General features: G+C 36.8%; 1 pseudogene across 1 annotated transcript; it reads right to left on the bottom strand.

Annotated features, from left to right (window-relative positions):
• Positions 1-3,410: 3,410 nt before the first annotated feature.
• On the bottom strand, positions 3,411-3,908 carry LOC308660675 (small ribosomal subunit protein uS9-like; annotated as a pseudogene). The gene has a single exon. The product of its transcript is annotated as a small ribosomal subunit protein uS9-like (transcript).
• Positions 3,909-4,715: the final 807 nt, after the last annotated feature.

Here is a 4,715-nt window from a genome sequence, read left to right as displayed (position 1 = left end):
ATTCTATAATAAAGCTTCTTCAAAAGCTAGACAGATTTTCTTGTTAAACAGTTGGACAAACACCCTCTCCTCCAAAAGAAGATGCAATCAGGAATAATAACAACTGTGATAGCACAGTATTTTCTGTAAATATACCATATATTCCAAAATATAGATATTTGAAGATTGTCTTGCCTTGAAAATAAAATCAATGTTTTTAACACATGACATTCCACTGCAAACATGACCAGCCAAAGATTCAGAGTTATTCCTGGAATCTAATGTAACGGGGATTGAACTGAACAAAGAATATTTTCAACACCACACAAAGGCCAGTCAGAAAACAGCTTGGGAGAGAATAAAGTTATCCTATCCTTTCTTAGTATTTCAGAAGTTAGTGGTTTAACTCCTGGAGCAAGACAAAAAGTGGAGCAAAAAAAGCATTTTGAGATAAGAGGACAGAACCTAATGGATATTTTCAGTAAGCTTAAAAGCTATGTTACCAATATAGAGCCAAGATAATGGTTTCTACCTCTACAATTCCTTGCAATGATTGTTTTGCCAATATATAGTATAAAAGAAACAAAGGCTAATAATTGCTTGTCAGCATTGACGAAGCATGACAGGCCTCAGAAATGGGAAGGGGGGAATGCCATTTCACAGCTCCATTCAATAGTAACAAGCTGAAAATACAGTGCATATTGTATACCAATGAAATCAGCTCAGGATTTGAGCAGGAAAGGACATTTGAAGGTCATATTAAACAAGCTGTTTACATCTCTTTACTTAAAAATACATTCAAGAATTTGAATCACGGAGATAATATATAGTTGCATAGAAAGAGATGTTATAAATCAGACAATAGATACAGAGTTATTTACTGTGTGACAGGTTAGACCAATTAGGTCTAAAAATATACCAGAGTTGGATGTTTAATTCAGGAGGGGGGGAAATGTACTTGCAGATACTTCTACTCTATAAAGGAAGAGTAGGTTAATTATTGACAATGGAAGTTAGGTAGTTACACAAAGTCATGTAAACCAATATCAACCTGAATATAAGCACTTGATAAGAACTGGGGGAAAAAGCATCTTTTGAATAACCAAACATAACTAATATAGCGTCATATCTCAGCTGAGAATGTTTCTTCCCTGTCTTAGTGAATATTTTCCTTCATGGAAACAAACATAATGCCACAGAGTAGTCCAAAGACAGAACGTAACTGGGTTGGAACACATTTTGTATCTACCTCTCTAGGTTTGCTCAGTATAAACCTTATTTAAGCATCTGCACAGTTTATAAGGTGGCATTCCTGCACTTATAAATCAGTGATAATTAGTTGAATTTATTTGGTGGTGTGTTTTTTTAAGAAAAGCATTATAGAACCATGATAGGACGTTTCCTTACAGCTACATTAATAATGTGCTCCCTGCCTGTCCTTGAGACTTGGGGGAGGGAATTATGTCAATATTAAAAATGCTGCCCCATGCTTGATCTTTCACTATGCCTCAGCAAAGAGCTACTTGTGTTGCTGCCCTCATGGAGCACTTTCTTTATGGGCAGTGTTTAATGGATCTCCAACCACCCTTTTCCATCCTACTCATGATCATATATTATTGGGAAAGCCAACCATTAACTGCTGTCCTAAATGAATGTTAGAATGGGGTTTGGACCTCAAACTATATATTTTTATATTTTTATTTTGCCTTACCTACTCATGGCATACTTATCATGGCAAAAAGAGAAATCACCTGGGAAATGCTGCATTCTTGTCTTACATGAATTGCTAACCCAGAATATTTGATGTTCCCTCTTTCATGCACCTCAGACTGTCCACCTGGAAGGTCTTGTGCCATGCTATCATGGGAAACACCACTGAAATGCTGTAAACTTAGAAAGACCTCAACTTCTTCTGTAGCAGATTGGCACAAAATTGGTTGTATTAGAAGGACATGTTCTTAATAATGGTTGCTGGAGTAGAATACATGGATGAGCCCATAATCAGAAAGCAAAAAATTATTTTCTCAACAAACTTAGGAACAGGTCAGTTGTATAAAGGGGGGGGGGGAATGTTATGGTAAGCTTTTATAAAAATGCATCAGTGTGTCTCTGAGTATATATGAAAATTATCAAATGCTGAAATCCTATATTCATTTCTGAGGAAATACATCCCATTGCACTCATTAAGATTGGCTCTAGAAAAGACATAAATTTCTGCAGGAAGGGGGCTTTCATTTGGTTCCTCCTCCTCCTCCTCCTCCTCCTCCTCCTCCTCCTCCTCCTCCTCCTCCTCCTCCTCCTCTTCCTCTTCTTCTTCTTCTTCTTCTTCTTCTTCTTCTTCTTCTTCTTCTTCTTCTTCTTCTTCTTCTTCTTCTTCTTCTTCTTCTTCTTCTTCTTCTTCTTCTTCTTCTTCTATATCTAGATCAAACTTTAAGCTGCCAGAATGAAAACACCTTCTTGGTTTTGTCATTGATTAAAAATAAGACATTATTAGTATATGTCTCTGGTAGTAGCTGACATACCAGCAGATGGGCCAGGCTATGTGTGCTTCCATATTCACATAGCATGTTATTAGCCACTAAGAGCCTCCACTTGAGCATATTGGTTTTACATTTATTCACTCCAACTCTTAGCTTATTCAGGGTCCTCCAAGTAATATAAGGATGGTCAGACCCTTCAGCCATGTTATTCCTTGACCGATGGTCTCCCACCTCCATCTTTTATTTCAGTTTTGTTCTTGTGTACCCTCAAGAATGATTTTTTTGCTATAAAGCTGTTCCTAGATCTGAGTCAGCTGGCTTGGGGCATATGTCTGTTCAGAGGATGCTGAGGGTCATTCTCTGGCTTAGTTCTCTCGGCGTCTGCTGCAACCTCTCTCTGGATCTTATGTGGGGCAATGCCAGCAAGAAGATATATTTTCCACTTGGTATAGGTTTGACACAACCTGTCAGTAAGTGTACTGCTTCAAATTTTAGGTAACTGGAAATTTATATTAGCTTCTGGGTTCCTGTTGGTTCCATACACAGTTTTATATGGGATGCATTTTGAACATATATTTCTGGCGCATACATTGAAATTAGATGGTTCTGAAGATCTAAAAAAGGTTGTTATGCAATATAATCATTCATATTTTTATTGCTACCTTATAGATTTTCCAATCTGAATTACACTGCATAAATTTCCATTTTATTCATTATTATTTTATTGGCAACTTTGGTGAACTCTATTTCAAGTCTTTGTCCACTTTTCAATAAGCTCCCCAATGTGGTACCAACATCCTCTTTCAACACATGATTGTTCTTTCATTCACCACCATAGCTGTTCAACTCTGATGGGCTGTGATAACAGTTGTCAAGAAAAAGAGGAGAATGATTAGGGCATATGATACAGTATCTGCATGGTACATTTTTTTTTTCAAAACACAAGTTATTTATTAAATTTTATCCTTTATTTCAAATAGACAAAAAAGTTTCCTTTTAACAATAGGATTTTTGGTAACGTGCACGAGCACCAGGTCCACCAAACTTCTTGGACTCACAATGTCGAGGATCAGCAACTAACAAGGTCCTATCATACTGGATGAGGATATCCTTTATTTCTTTCTTAGAAGCTTCTGGTAATAAGCCACCAGTGCTTTGGAAATAGATTGCCGAATTGCGTATATCTGTGCCACATGACCACCACCCTTCACACGGACTCTTATGTCAACTCCTGCAAAGCATTCTTTGCCCAAAAGAAGTACTGGTTCAAGCAGTTTGTATTGGAGAGTTCTGGGTTCAATCATTTCCAGAGGCCGTCCATTCACCTTAATAAGTCCGTTTCCTCTTTTGCAGTGAGCAACTGCTGTAGCAGTTTTCTTCCTGCCGAAAACCTGAATGCTCTGGAGGGGCCCCTTAGCCGGCATGGTGCCTTCGGCAAAAGCAACAGCGAAAGAAGTCATTTCTGGGAGTAGCACTAAAACAAGTTTCCAGGATGCAGGTCTGGAACTCTGTTACAGAAAATGTATATCTAAAGTTATATTATTGCTCTACTACTACTGCTCCAGAAATCTATTTCATATTACAGTACTTAATTGTTCAGTGCCTCCACGAGTCCTGAGTCATCATTTTTCCTGGCAGGAAAAAAAGGAAAAGGAAAGAGAAGAAATTTATAGAAAGAGAGGCTGTAAGAGACTGTCATTTTCCTAACTGTCCTTTTCTATTTTTGCTATCATAATGTAATGTTGAAAATTGATAAACATATTTTAGAAGTTTTTTTTTCCCTTCAGAATGAAACTGAAACTGCTCCTAATCAAGCTCTAACAACACTTTTTCCCCCTTTTTGGTTGGGTTTAATTTTTTTTAGTATCTTATTCTTAATAATGAAATCATTTTTTTTTAAAAAAAACCCCATCTTTACTATCATTATTATCTCAAGGTTATCGAGGATGTAAAAATAAAACATGAAATCAATAAGACAATCAAAGTGCTTTGCATAAAATGATAAGGGAAGAAACTGCCTAGATTAATTCCAGCATTTAAATGTTTGCAAAGTACTGTAGAAAAATAATTTAGCTGAAAGAAAGAAAAAGGAAAGACCTTAGAATGTTTGTTGAAAAGAGGGCTGGCTTAGTTTAGCAATAAACCCAAGAAGCAGAGCTAAACAGGGCCTTCTTGAGTGTGCAAAAAACTTGGGGTCTAAATTTCAGGAAAAGACAGATTTCAGTTAACAAACTTTGTTTGTTTTCTAAGTATTCT

The sequence above is a fragment of the Vipera berus genome (genome assembly GCF_964194415.1).
Source record: "Vipera berus genome assembly, chromosome: 1".
Taxonomy (NCBI): Eukaryota; Metazoa; Chordata; class Lepidosauria; order Squamata; family Viperidae; genus Vipera; species Vipera berus.
Note: the sequence above shows the minus strand (reverse complement) of the source record. Positions and strands in the feature narration are given on the sequence as shown.